We start from the raw sequence: 15,843 nt of genomic DNA on the forward strand, positions 1-15,843 counted from the left end.
TTCCTGACCCAGAGATTGAACATGCATCTCTAAAGTCTCCTGCATTGGCAGACAGGCTCTTTACCACTAAAACCACCTGGGAAACCTGGCTCATGGATACTTAACAGATATCTGTTTAAAGGATGGATATACTTACTATTTATTTATTTAATACATAAATTTACATGGCACTTAACTATAGTCAGACACTGTTATAAGTGCTATACAAGTATAACTCATTTATTCCTCATAATAATCCAACAATATTTGTGGCATTATTATTCCCATTTTACAAAGGAAGACACTGGGAAACAGAGAGGTTTAGTATCTTGCCTCAAATTAAATAGGTTGTAGGTAGCTAGGCTAGGATTCAAAACTCAGGCTTTCAGGCTCCCAACACCAGGCTATCTACACCATGTTAACTGATCATGGGTGGGATCCAGTTTTTCTGGTGTTCCGAGAAAACTGCTGGATGGTTTTAAGAAGGGGAAGGCTGTGGTCAAAGCAGCAAAAGGAGATAAAGTAGTCTCACTCCACATAGTCCCTAGGACTTGATTGATGACAAGGACGTGCTAAAAAGAACAAATTAGCAAAGGATCATTTGGCTCTCACCATGGCTGACAGAAACAAATAAGCATTCTCTAAAAATTAGCTAGTATTATTATCACCCTACCTGGGACTAGCTAACACCACTGATTAAAGGTTTAAGAGCACTCTGAGGCTGGAGCAGTTTGTTATACTCTATCACATGTCCAAACACTCCACCTCTCCCCCACTGTAGCCAACTGTCTTCAAATGTATCCCACCATAGAACAAGGCAAGAACAAATGATTGGTTTGGTGCTAATTCATCCCACTCCTGAAAAAACGAAAAGTGAGTGAACTATATGGCTGTTGTATTAAATATTTCCTCTTCCTGTCTCCATAGTGTCTGGGCTGTATGCCAGTTGTTAGTAGTCATCAAATGAAGTTATAGCTCTAAAATACAATGCTGGGCCACCAATAAGTCATTGCTGATGGCTTGACTTCTTTGTGGTTTGCTGGAGGAAGTCAACTTGTTGACAAGGTTTGGGAGAACTTGCTTCATGTGGCTGAGGGTGAGGGGTCAGCGGAAGCAGCTAGTTAAGAAATAAGAGTCTGAGAGACCAAGTAAAGTTTGTTCTTCTCTTCCTGGTAGGACAAGCAAGATGCCAGGATTCTACATCCATGCTGGGGTCCTGGGCTGGGAACCAGGGTTTAGTTTGGCGTTTGACCCACCTGGGGGCATCACAGCTTGAAGTCAAAGGTGATCCAAAAGCCAGTGGTCAAGGGAGAAGCTGAACATTAAATCCTATCAGACAGCCCAACTGAAGAGCCAATTCCATTTGGCAGACAAAAGGGAGAGAATCTGTGCTCTTTGTTAGTGAGAAAACCAGGCACAGTAGACCAGAGCAAGAGGGATTGGGACAGAGTCAAAAGCAGGACCTATGGACCTTCCCTGAACTCCTGGGACAGCTTTGCAGAAACTTCTTTTTGGGTGACTGGGCCTTGGCTTTGAGTAGGGATGACCATCCTACCACCAGCAAAGAGAGGCAATATAGTCAAGTGGTTAGCAGTACACTCTAGCATCAGACTGCCTGCAAGTGCATCTCAGCTGTGCTGCCTGTTAGCTGTGTGGCCTATGGTTAGTCACTTCACCTACTCTAGCCTTGGCTTCCGTATCTGTGAAATAGAAATAAAAACACTTAGCAGGGTTGAAAAATAAGATACCATGGTAAGTGCTCAACACACATGAGCAATAAATGTTGCTTAATGTTATTTTGGGGCTTTCCAGGTAGCTCAGTGGTAAAGAATCCACCTGCCAATGCAGGAGATGCAGGTTTGATCCCTGGGTCAGGAAAATCCCTGAAGGAGAAAATGGCTACTCACTCCAGTATACCTGCCTGGAAAATTCCACGGACAGAGGGGCCTGGTGGGTTATAGTCCATGGGGTTGCAAAGAGTCCAACACAACTTATTGACTAAAATATGCGTGTGTATGTGTGTGTTAGTTGCTCAGTCATGTCCGACTCTTTGCGACCCCATGAACTGTAGCCCACTAGGCCCCTCTCTCCATGGAATTTTCCAGGCAAGTATACTGGAATGAGTTGCCATGCCCTCCTCCAGGGGATCTTCCTGACCCAGGGATTGAACACTGCTCTCCTGCATTGCGGAGAAGGCAATGGCACCCCACTCCAGTACTCTTGCCTGGAAAATCCCATGGACGGAGGAGCCTGGTAGGCTCCAGTCCATGGGGTCGCTAAGAGTCAGGCACGACTGAGCGACTTCACTTTCACTTTTCACTTTCATGCATTGGAGAAGGAAATGGCAACCCACTCCAGTATTCTTGCCTGGAGAATCCCAGGGTCAGAGGAGCCTGGTGGGCTGCCGTCTATGGGGTCGCACAGAGTCGAACAAGACTGAAGCGACTTAGCAGCAGCAGCAGCTCCCGCATTGCAGCCAGACTCTTTACTGATTGAGCCACCAGGAAAGCCTTTTTATAAACTATCTGGGATTCTCCAGGCCAGAATACTGGGGTGGGTAGCCATTCCCTTCTCTAGGGGATCTTCCCAACTCAGGGATCGAACCCAGGTATCCCGCACTGCAGGCAGATTCTTTATATATATATATATATATATATACACACATATGTAAAAATTTTAGGGCACTCCCTTGTGGTCCAGTGGCTAAGACTCCACACTCCTAATGCAGGGGACCTAGGTTCAATCCCTGATCAGGAACCTAGAACCCACATGCTGCAACTAAAGATTCTGCATGCCAAAATGAAGATCAAAGATCCCAAATGCTGCAACTAAAACCTGGAGCAGCCAAATCAATAAGCATCTTAAAAAATATATTACTTTTAAAAAGCACATCACTTTGGCTCAGACAAAGGATCAGTGTAAATCAGTTCCAGGCAAAACCTGTGTAACGTCCACACCCTGACTCAAAATCTACAAGCAGGCATCCTCAATAGGAGGCAGGAGTTGATCTACTGCTGCCACTCCTGGGCTGGTTCTGCCAAGGGCACCGCTGTGCAGGCCAACTGGCAGCAGAAGGGCAGGGCAAGTGAAATCATTCTTTGATCTCATCTTTTGGAGGAGATTTTCTCTTTCCCAACCACCCTGATTCCTCCAGCTGAGCAGGTCCTGCCAGCCTGAAAGAGAAAAGCCCCATAAACAAAGGTGCTGGAGACTTAATGTTCTCCACTGTCAAGAAATACCAGGACTTCTCAAAGAAAGCTTGCTCACACACATCACCAAAAGATGTAGGAAAGTAGAATGATAAGATATGGATTGGGAGGCCTTAGAATTTCACTGTGAGGTGGGGCTGCTTGGTAGAGAAATTGTTAAGGGGAAGGCCCTAGGTTACACTGCAGGCAGGCATCGTTGCCATCCTTCCTGTTTTGCAGTGTTTAGGCCAGTGTTTTTTTTTAAGTGTATTTCCCTCACCACTTACATCAAAATCTACAGGGGGAATTAGCTAAAAATGCAGATTCTGAACCCCTGGAGTTCTGTCTTATGAAGCTCAGCATTTTTAATGAGTTTTCAAGTGGACTGTTATTCCATTATGTAATTTTTGAACAGACAACACATTTACATGGCACAAAAGTTTAAAAATATAAAAAGTGTATAGAGTGAAAGTGTCTCTCCCATCCCTGTCAGCAGCTGCCCTGTTCTGACCTTTCCCCACCACTACCTGCCATACAAACCTAGGTTACCGCTGATATTCATGTCTTAAGAATCCTTTCCGAGGTTCTTTATCAGATATTTTATCAGATATCAAGCAAAGCAAATACGTATCTTTCACTTGCCCTCAACAAAAGTTAGCACTCTTCACATAGTGTTCTTCATCTTTAAAAATACATATAGATAAACAACAAGGTCCTACTGTATAGCACAGGGAACTATATTCAATATCTTATGATAACTTATTTTTTTTTCTTATGATAACTTATAATGGAAAAGAATCTGAAAAAGAATATATATATTCATATTGTTGTTGTTGTTTAGTCACTAAGTTGTGTCCAACTCTTTTGTGACCCTATGGACTGTAGCCCTCCAGGCTCCTCTGTCCATTGGATTTCCCAGGCAAGAATACTGGAGTGGGTTGCTATTTCCTTCTCCAGGAGATCTTCCCAACTCAGGGATTGAACCCACATCTTCTGCTTGGCAGGCAGATTCTTTACCACTGAGCCACCAGGGAAGCCCCATTATTCGAATACCTACATATATATATATAGGTATATGTGTGTGTGTGTGTGTATGTGTATGCTAAGTCACTTCAGTCATTTCCGACTCTGTGTGACCCCATAGATGGCAGCCCACCAGGCTCCCCCGTCCCTGGGATTCTCCAGGCAAGAACACTGGAGTGGGTTGCCATTTCCTTCTCCAATGCATGAAAGTGAAAAGTGAAAGTGAAGTTGCTCAGTCGTGTCCGACTCTTAGCGACCCCATGGATTGCAGCCTACCAGGCTCCTCCATCCATGGGATTTTCCAAGCAAGAGGTACTGGAGTGGGGTGCCATTGCCTTCTCCTTATGTGTGTGTATTAGTTTCTGATATAGAATGAAGTGATTTATATATATATATATATATGTGTGTGTGTGTGTATATATATATATAAATCACTTTGTTCTATATCAGAAACTAACACAGTATTGTAAATCAACCATATTTCAACAATAAAATTAAATAAATACATACATAACTTAAAGATCTTTCCACATCTGACTTCCTTACCAGTTTTCACAACTGTATACTATTCCCTTGTATGGATGGACAAGACTATTTCACCAGTCACTTTTTGAAGAACACTTGGGTTGTTTCCAATCCTTTGCAAACTAATACAATAAAGACATATGGAATTACCCTGTACATCCATTATCTTCAGATGTAGGATACATTTCCAAAACTAGAGTTCCTTCTCTGGCTGATTCTGATGCACAGTGGAATTTAGGAACCACTGGCTTAAGGGTTGCTGATGTGATAGGACTAATTTATCTTTGATTAAACCTTTATGTTAAAACTCATAGAATGGCAGAGCTGGAGAGACTCTTAGACACCTTCTTCCTCATTTCACAGAGGAGGAAATTGACTCTCAGGGAATCAACATGCTTGAAGTTACACAGCATGTTGGTAGCAAAGCTGAAACAGGAATGCAGGTCTCGTCACTTATAGGCCAGTGTTCTGCTTTGTCGCTGGTGTTCAGTCACTCAGTCATGTCTGACTCTTTGTGACCCCACGGACTGCAGCATGCCAGGCTTCCCTATCCTTCACCATCTCCCGGAGCTTGCTCAGATGCATGTCCATTGAGTCGGTGATGCCATCCAACTATCTCATCCTCTGTCATCCCCTTCTCTTCCTGCCTTCAATCTTTCCCAGCATCAGGGGCTTTTCCAATGAGTTGGCTCTTCCCATCAGGTGGCCCGTTAGTCAAAAAGCAAATGTGGAGTCCTCAGTGCAGTGTATGAAGGTCTCTAGCTGGAACAGATAGGAGACACAGGGGAAATATAATGCATCATAGCTGGTGTCTTGGAATGGCAGATTTTCAGATAATATCAGTATTAAACAATCAAAATGTCCTATAAAGTAGTATGAGCCACAGACCTCTTTCCACAAAATGGAGAAAAGCCAATGGTTCTCTATGCATCTAATTAAGTCCAAATTCTGGAAAAAGGAAAAACTTTGAGTGTCCATGCAGTTTCTATAAGGGGCTTAAAGCAGTGACTTGATACTGAAGACCAAACTCCTGGAGAGATGATTTGGGGTTGGTAAATCTCCATGAAGGTGCCATTCTTATTCTGTAGATCCATTTTACAATGTATAGAAAGGCTCATCGAGAAAACCAAAGTCTTCTAAACTTTTTAAAAAATTATTTCTTTTTGACTGTGCTGGGTCTTCGTTGCTGTGTAGGCTTTTCTCTGCTGCTGCTGCTGCTAAGTCGCTTCAGTTGTGTCTGACTCTGTGTGACCCCACAGACGGCAGCCCACCAGGCCCGCCGTCCCTGGGATTCTCCAGGCAAGAACACTGGAGTGGGTTGCCATTTCTTTCTCCAATGCATGAAAGTGAAAAGTGAAAGTGAAGTCGCTCAGTCGTGTCCAACTCTTAGCGACCCCATGGACTGCAGCCTACCAGGCTCCTCCATCCATGGGATTTTCCAGGCAAGAGTACTGGAGTGGGGTGCCATTTCCTTCTCCCAGACTTTTCTCTAGGTACAACAATCAATCAGGGGCTGATCAGTCAGCCTGCTGAGCACAGGCTCTAGGTCACATAGGCTTCAGTAGTTGCAGCTCCTGGGCTCTAGAGTACAGGCTCAATAGCTGAGGCACACGGGCTTAGTTGGCCCACTGCATGTGGGGTCTTCCCAGAGCAGGGATCAAACCCATGTCTCCTGCACTGGCAGGCAAATTCTCTACTGCTGAGCCATGAGAGAAGTCCAACCAAGGTCTTCTACAAGGAACAAGTGACCTCTCAAAGTCCTCCTACCCCAGAATCTCCTGCCCAACATTAGAGGTTTATATTTTTCAGTTATGGTCTCTATGAGATGTTTGCTGTTTCTATTTGTATTCATCATGGAGGTAAGGTGGGATGGGATGGTGTCAGTGCAAACCTTGTTGGGAATTCCCTGATGGTTCAGTGGTTAGGACACAGCACTTTGACAGCCAAGGGTTCCATCCCCAGTCAGGGAACTAAGTGTGGTTTGGCAAAAAAGAAAACATTGTTAATATTAAAGCTTTACAGATTGTTTTGTAGCAACTTCAACCTTTTTCTATCTTAGCCAATTAAAGGGGATGTGTGTGTGTTTGTGTGTGTGTGTGTGTGTGTGTGTGTGCATGTTTAAAATCAGGCTAAATATCTTCTGGGGTCTTGCACAGAGTGGCAGGACAGTGTGTCTGTTGTCCTTAGGTCTGATTTCAACATTAGAGAAGCAAATATCCTAGTTGAAGAGCTCAGACAGGCATCAGGGAGCCTGGGATTTTGAACCGCAGGGGCTGTATGCACCAGCCAGAGAAGATGCATTCTTTATCCCATTATCAGCCACTCTCCAGTCCTAATTTCGATGAGAACAAGACGATTGTTAAGTGGAGTGCTCCTCACTCCACAGCTTAATGAACCATAGCTCTAACAGCCTCCCTTTCATGTGGTCAGCAATCACTTGTGTCTCCTGAGAGAGGGGAGTCGGGGAGAGAGCCTGCAGGAAGCAGCAGGTAAAAGCAGCTGAAGAAAATTAAATTGTATGTTTTTCAACTCTGAACCATCAATGACCTAAGAGAGAACCAAGAGAGCCCAGAGCTTGGACACCTTCACCCACCATTCCCAAGCAAGAGCATCAATGAGAAGGGTGTCAGTCTCACAGTGTTGAGCCAAGACCTGCTCAACTGTTGAAATCATTTGACAGCCTTCTCCCAGGTCCTATAGAGGCATTCTAGACCCTAGGCCTCTCTTAAAGTACAGTTCTTAGAACACATCTATGAGAATATCTGGAAAGCTGTGAAAAAACGCTTCACCTCAGGGGCTTCTGGGTTAGTGAATGTGTGAAGATTTGGGGAAAGCCCTTTCGCCATACCTTGCCCTGTGGATCTCTTCCGTCTGACTGTTTCTAAGTTATATTCTTTTTATAATATACAGGTAATCTAGTTAAAAAAAACTTCACCTCAGACCACTGAATCAGAATCTCTGGCAGTAGGACGCAAGCACCTGCATTTTCCTCACATTTACTGGGTAAATCTGTGGTACCATAAAAGACAACAACTGTTGCCCTTACTTTGAGAAGGCTTTGTGAAGGGGTTCCTACTCCTTCTGCTCAAACAGGTTTCAGTGTCGTATTCATGTACAGATACCACGATAATGGGAGAACTTGTTAACTGAGCATACTCTATGCCAGCCTCTGTGCTAAGAGCTTTGGACGTTACTATTGCATATATAATACTTGCAATTACCAGGTGAGGCAAGGGATATTATCTGCATCTCACAGATGAGAAGATTGAGACTTAAGACATGGAAGCAACCTAAATGTCCTCGGCACATGAATGGATAAAGAAAAGGTGGTACATACAGACCGTGGAATGCTACTTGGCCATAAAAAAGAATGAAATAATGCCATTTGCAGCAACATGGATGGACCTAGAGATTATCATGCTAATAAGTAAGTCAGAAAGAGAAATACTGTATGAAATCACTTACATATGGCATCTAAAATATGACACAAATGAACTTATTTAGAAAACAGAAACAGATTCACAGACCTACAGGCTTATGGTTGCCAAGGGGGAGGGGCGGGTGTGGGAGGGATGGATTGGGAGTTTGGGATTAGCAGATGCAACTTATTTTATATATCAGTTCAGCTCAGTTCAGTCACTCAGTCATGTCTGACTCTTTGTGATCCCATGAATCACAGCACGCCAAGCCTCCCTGTCCGTCACCAACTCCCGGAGTTCACCCAAACTCATGTGCATCGAGTCAGTGATGCCATCCAGCCATCTCATCCTCTGTCGTCCCCTTCTCCTCTTGCCCCCAATCCCTCCCAGCATCAGAGCCTTTTCCAATGAGTCAACTCTTCGCATGAGGTGGCCAAAGTACTGGAGCTTCAGCTTTAGCATCATTCCTTCCAATGAACACCCAGGACCAATCTCCTTTAGGATGGACTGGCTGGATCTCCTTGCAGGCCAAGGGACTCTCAAGAGTCTTCTCCAACACCACAGTTCAAAAGCATCAATTCTTTGGCGCTCAGCTTTCTTCACAGTCCAACTCTCACACTCATACATGACCACTGGAAAAACCATAGCCTTGACTAGATGGACCTTTGTTGGCAAAGTAATGTCACTGCTTTTCAATATGCTATCTAGGTTGGTCATAACTTTCCTTCCAAGGAGTAAGCGTCTTTTAATTTCATGGCTGCAATCACCATCTGCAGTGATTTTGGAGCCCAAAAAAATAAAGTCTGATACTGTTTCCACTGTTTCCCCATCTATTTCCCATGAAGTGATGGGGCCAGATGCCATGATCTTCGTTTTCTGAATGTTGAGTTTTAAGCCAACTTTTTCACTCTCCTCTTTCACTTTCATCAAGAGGCTTTTTAGTTCCTCTTCACTTTCTGCCATAAGGGTGGTGTCATCTGCATATCTGAGGTTATTGATATTTCTCCTGGCAATCTTGATTCCAGCTTGTGCTTCTTCCAGCCCAGCATTTCTCATGATGTACTCTGCATATAAGTTAAATAAGCAGGGTGATATACAGTCTTGACGTACTCCTTTTCCTATTTGGAACCAGTCTGTTGTTCCGTGTCCAGTTCTAACTGTTGCTTCCTGACCTGTGTATAGGTTTCTCAAGAGGCAGGTCAGGTGGTCTGTTATTCCCATCTCTTTCAGAATTTTCCAGTTTGTTGTGATCCACACAGTCAAAGGCTTTGGCATAGTCAATAAACCAAAGTCTACCCATCTCCAAAGGCCATGATCTGTGTCTTTACTATATCCTGTCTCAAATAATCATTCTAAAGCTGGTTCTAATAGTATTCATGCCAAGTCACTTCAGTCGTGTCCCACTCTTTGTGACCCTCTGGACTATAGCCTGCCAGGCTCCTCCTCTGTCCATGGGATTTGGGTGGCCATGCCCTCCTCCAGGAGATCTTCTCAGCCCAGAGAGAGAATTCTTGCCTGGAGAATTCCATGGACAGAGGAGCCTGGTGGGCTGCAATCCATTGGGTCACAAACAGTCAGACATGACTGAGTGACTAATACTTTCATTTCACTGAACGCTTGTTGTCCAACTGTCAACCTGGCTGACTCAATGTTTACTTTAGCTAAGTTCTCTAATTATCACTTTTACAAAGTCAGTGCTGGATATCTGGTTGTGTATTTATGTTGATTCCCAGGAAAAAGTGTGATGATATAAATCATTACTATTTTAAAAATTGAGTGTCACTATTTTACAGTTCAACCAATTACTTTATAATGTGTTGCTTTTTGAAAACATCAACCACCACAATCTGCCAGCATGCCAGCCATCAAGGGGCTGCCACAGACCTCCTTTTAGAAACTGGCCTATCTGAAAATGAGGACAAGTTAAATGTGGAACTTTGACGGGTTCTTTCCTCCTCTCTGCATCTCAACTGAAATAGCGGAACCTTGGATTAGATGACATAAAGGTCCTTCTATCTTGAACTGTTTAGACCAAAACACCCAAAGTAGCCAATCTTCCAGAAGAACCTTCACACTAGTACTCCTATTAGTTAGCTACAGGCTCAACTGCTCTAATAAGGGACTCCAAAATAATGTATTTTCAATGAGTCAGAAGTGTTTGTTTTTCACTCAGTTAATAGTCCAAGGAGGTGGTCCAGGGCTAACATAGAGGTTTGGAGATGTTAAAAGCATAGGCTTCTTCTATTTTATTGCTCCCCACCTTGTTAACATTTCAGCTCATAGGAATGGAGCACATGGCCAGTGAAAGGCATACTCCATTCTTCTATTCTTCCCATGTTATTGAGACATGATTGCACAGCACAGTGTAAGTTTAAGGTGTACAGCATAATGAGCTGACTTACATACATCATGCAATGATCATCACATTTTCAGATTAGTGAGCATCTATCATCTCAGATAGACACAACATTAAAGAAATAGAAAAAGTACACTTTTTCCTTGTGATGGAAACTCTTAGGACTTACTCTTTTAACCACTTTCATAGATAACACACGGCAGTGTTAATTATCTTTATCTTGTTGTACATTATATCCTTAGTACTTATTTATCTTATAACTGGAAGTTTGTACCTTCTGATTACCTTCATCCTATTCCCCCATCCCCCACCCCCGCCCTACCTCTGGTAACTACAAATCTCATCTCTTTCTCTGTGAGTTTGTTTTTCTCTTGTTTTTTGAACTGTAATTTACCTACAACACTATGCTAGTTCCTGTATACAACACAGTGATTTGGTATATACACATTTCAAATCATCATCAAGATAAGTCAAGTAACAATATGTGACCGTACAAAGGTATTACATAGTTATTGACTATATTCCCCACACTGTATATTTCATACCTGTGACTCATTTTGCAAATGGAAGTTTGTATCTCTTAATCTCCCTCACCTATGGAGAAGAGTGGGATATATGCTTCTTTCTTTTAAGGGCACAACTCAGAAATTGCAAATATCCATCCTACTTGAGTCCAATTGACTAAGAAACCAGTCACTCGGCCACATCTAGCTGCCTGGGATGTTGGAAAATACGATCTTTACCTTGCCTATCATATGCAGTTAAAGCTCCTATTACTATTGAAAAACCATGAGGATAGATATGGTGGAGAGTTAACAAGCAGCCTCTGGCAGAGTACTATATTATGAATGAGTAACCTTGCTTATCTCTTTCCCCCAAAAGATTCCTTGTTTCACTGGCTTGCTGTGCTACTCACTGGCTTTTACCAAGCAAAAGTAATTCTTTTTGTTTTATTTTTATTGAAGTACAGTTGATTTACAACATTGTGTTAATTTCAGGTGTACACCACAGTGATTCATTTATAGACATGCACACACATATATGCTTTTTCAGATTATTTTCCTTTACAGGTTATTACAAAATATTAAGTATAGTTCCCTGTGTTATACGGTAGGTCCCTGTTAGTTATCTACTTTATATATAGTAGTGTGTATATGTTAATTCCAAGGTCCTAATTTATTGCCTGGGAGAAGGCAATGGAACCCCAGTCCAGTACTCTTGCCTGGAAAATCCCATGGATGGAGGAGCCTGGTAGGCTGCAGTCCATGGGGTCGCTAAGAGTCGGACACGACTGAGCAACTTCACTTTCACTTTTCACTTTCATGCATTGGAGGAGGAAATGGCAACCCACTCCAGTGTTCTTGCCTGGAGAATCCCAGGGACGGGGGAGCCTGGTGGGCTGCCGTCTATGGGGTCGCACAGAGTCGGACACGACGGAAGCGACTTAGCAGCAGCAGCACCCTTCCTTTCCCATTTGGTAAACCATAAGTTTGTTTTCTGTGTGTATGGGTCTATTTCTGTTTTGTAAATAAGTTTATTGGTATCATTTTTTTTTAAGATTCCATGTATAAGATTCACATGATATTTGTCTTTCTCTTTCTGACTTACTTCACTTAATATAATAACCTCTAAGTCTATCCATGTTGCTGAAAATGGCATTATTTCATTCTTTTTTTATGGCTGAGTAATTCCATCTTCTTTATCCATTCATCTGTTGATGAACATTTAGGTTGTTTCCATGTCTTGGCTATTGTACATAGTGCTGCAATGAACATTGGGGTGCATGTACCTTTTTAAATTATGGTTTTCTCAGGGTATATCCCCAGGAGTGGGATGGCAGGATCACAATACGGTAACTGTACTTTTACTTTTTTTTTTTTTAAGGAAACTCCATATTGTTCTCCATAGTGCTGCTGCTGCTGCTGCTGCTGCTGCTAAGTTGCTTCAGTCGTGTCCAACTCTGTGCGACCCCATAGGTGGCAGCCCACCAGGCTCCCCCATCCCTGGGATTCTCCAGGCAAGAACTCTGGAGTGGGTTGCCATTTCCCTCTCCAATGCATCAAAGTGAAAAATGAAAGTGAAGTTGCTCAGTCGTGTCCAACTCTTAGCGACCCCATGGACTGCAGCCTACCAAGTTCTTCCATCCATGGGATTCTCCAGGCAAGAGTACTGGAGTGGGGTGCCATTGCCTTCTCCATAGTGACTGTACCAATTTACATTCCCACCAACAGTCTCCAGCATTTGTTATTTCTAGACTTTCTCATGCTCGTCATTCTGACCAGTGTCATATGATACTTCATAGTGGTTTTTAATGATTAAGCCAGAAGGTTCTTGATGAAAGGGGTCAGACTAAGTCCTGTGGTCTGCTATGAAATGGCCTTAAGTCAGCCTCAAGTGGACTTTGGCTCCTAGAGGGATAGAATATCTGTTCTCTAAGCTTCTATCCTCTGTAAAGTTTGATTGAGCTGCTGGAGGGGGCCACCAACAACTTTGAATGAATTTCATCCTTCAGTTGAATTCAAACCATAGGTGTTTCTAGGGTATTAGTAAGAACTGGTTGTCATGTTCCTTTTTGGTCCATTTATTTGTATCAACATACATGTTATTTATCGGTATTGGATATTATAAAGAGCATGGGTTTTGGTATCAGATCAGTGTGGCTTCGAGGAAATTGTAACCACTCTGAGTTTTAGTTTCTTTATTTGTTAAACTGCAGTAAAGTCATCTAATTCAAGGAATGGTTGTAAGAATTATGTGAGTCAGAAACTACGAAATTACCCAGAGTATTGTGCACATTAGGCACCTAATACACATTCTCTTTATTGACACCAACAATTAACATGAATGATTCACTTGTTAATTCCCTACTGTGTATGTGCCAGGCACTGAGCTAGCTTCCACATATATAGCTGGTTCACATGTACATGTTTTAGTATCTGGGAACCACGGAAAATTTCTTTACAATTAGTTGCTTCATTCAGTCCTTGTGAATGAATGTGGGTTGCTGCTCTCACTTAACAGAAACCCTGTATATCTGGCAAAGGGCTTAGAGGGAGGGAGGGTGTCAGGAGAGAGTGACTCAATGGCCCTAACTTGGTGCTGGTTTCCATTCCTTCTGTCTTCAATAAAACTTAATTTAATGAGTTTTCCCTGCTTTTTTGATACTTTATCTGCCAACTCTGTCTGAGAACATCTGGTATCTCAGAACTAAATCTTGACAGTCCTTAACATTCTCACTCTCTGAATCATGCTACCTTTGAGACTTTGCTTGCTGGCTTCGCTTCAGTTCAGTTCAGTCGCTCAGTCATGTCCGATTCTGCGACCCCATGAACAGCAGCACGTCAGACCTCCCTGTCCATCACCAACTGCCGGAGTCCATCCAAACTCATGTCCATTTTGTCGGTGATGCCATCCAACCATCTCATCCTCTGTCATCCCCTTCTCCTCCTGCCCTCAATCTTTCCCAGCATCAGGGTCTTTTCAAATGAGTCAGCTCTCCACATCAGGTGGCCAAAGTATTGGAGTTTCAGCTTCAACATCAGTCCCTCCAATGAACACCCAGGACTGATCTCCTTTAGGATGGACTAGTTGGATCTCCTTGCAGTCCAAGGGACTCTCAAGAGTCTTCTCCAACACCACAGTTCAAAAGCATCAATTCTTTGGTACTCAGCTTGCTTTATAGTCCAACCCTCACATCCATACATGACTACTGGAAAAACCATAGCCTTGACTAGATGGACCTTTGTTAGCAAAGTAATGTCTCTGCTTTTTAATATGCTACCTAAGTTGGTCATAACTTTCCTTCCAAGGAGCAAGCATGTTTTAATTTCATGGCTGCTTGCTGGCTTCACTTCAGTCATGTCCAAATCTTTGCGATCCCATGGACTGTAGCCTTCCAGGTTCCTCTGTCCATGGAATTCTCCAGCAGGAATACTGGAGTGGGTTGCCATTTCCTCCTCCAGGGGATCTTCCCAACCCAGAGATAAAACCCTTGTCTCTTATGTCTCTTGCATTGGCAGGCAAGATCTTTACTACTAGCGCCACTTGGGAAGCCCACCTGGGAAAACTTTGAGACTAGTAGTAGTTTAAATGCCAGCCCGCCTGAGTAAATGTGTGTGATCTTGAGTAAGTCATTTCCGTCTTCTGAAGCTCACTTTCCTCATTTATGAAATGACTATATTAATAAAACCCACTTCATAGGTTTGTTGTGAAGACTGAATGAGACAAGGCATGCAAATTGTTTAACATGGTATCTGGCTCATAGTAATCAATAAATGAATAAATGTTACTATTTTCATTCATGCATTAATTAATTCATTCAACTGGTGTTTAAGTCCTAGGAATGAGCTTGGCATTCATTCCAAAACCTTCCAATTTCTTTATTTTATTTTTTTAATATAAACTTATTTATTTTAATTGGAGGCTAATTACTTTACAATATTGTATTGGTTTTGCCATACATTGACATGAATCTGCCACAGGTGTACACGTGTTCCCCATCCTGAACCCCACTCCCACCTCCCTCCCCATACCATCCCTCTGGGTCATCCCAGTGCACCAGCCCTGAGCATCCTGTATCATGCATCAAACCTGGATTGGTGATTCGTTTCACATATGATAATTTACATGTTTCAATGCCATTCTCCCAAATCATCTCACCCTTGCCCTCTCCCACAGAGTCCAAATGACTGTTCCATACATCTGTGTCTCTTTTGCTGTCTCGCATACAAGGTTATTGTTACCATCTTTCTAAATTCCATATATATGCATTAGTATACTGTATTGGTGTTTTTCTTTCTGGCTTACTTCACTCTGTATAATAGGCTCCAGTTTCATCTACCTCATTAGAACTGATTAAAATATATTCTTTTTAATGGCTGAGTAATATTCCATTGTGTATATGTACCACAGCTTTCTTATCCATTCGTCTGCTGAAGGATATCTAGGTTGCTTCCATGTCCTGGCTATTATAAACAGTGCTGCGGTGAACATTGGGGTACACGTGTCTCTTTCCCTTCTGGTTTCCTCGGTATGTATGCCCAGCAGTGGGATTCCTGGATCATAAGGCAGTTCTATTTCCAGTTTTTTAAGGAATCTCCACACTGTTCTCCATAGTGGTTGTACTAGTTTGCATTCCCACCAACAGTGTAAGAGGGTTCCCTTTTCTCCACACCCTCTCCAGCATTTATTGCTTGTAGACTTTTGGATAGCAGTCATTCTGACTGGCGTGAAATGGTACCTCATTGTGGTCCAAAACCTTCCAATTTCACTGGGAAGCCAAGACAAGATATAACCTAAGAGAACCCTAACACACTGTTGGTGGGAATGTAAGTTGGAAAACAGTAGGGAGACT

Source organism: Bos mutus, chromosome X (genome assembly GCF_027580195.1).
Source record: "Bos mutus isolate GX-2022 chromosome X, NWIPB_WYAK_1.1, whole genome shotgun sequence".
In the NCBI taxonomy this organism is placed as follows: Eukaryota; Metazoa; Chordata; class Mammalia; order Artiodactyla; family Bovidae; genus Bos; species Bos mutus.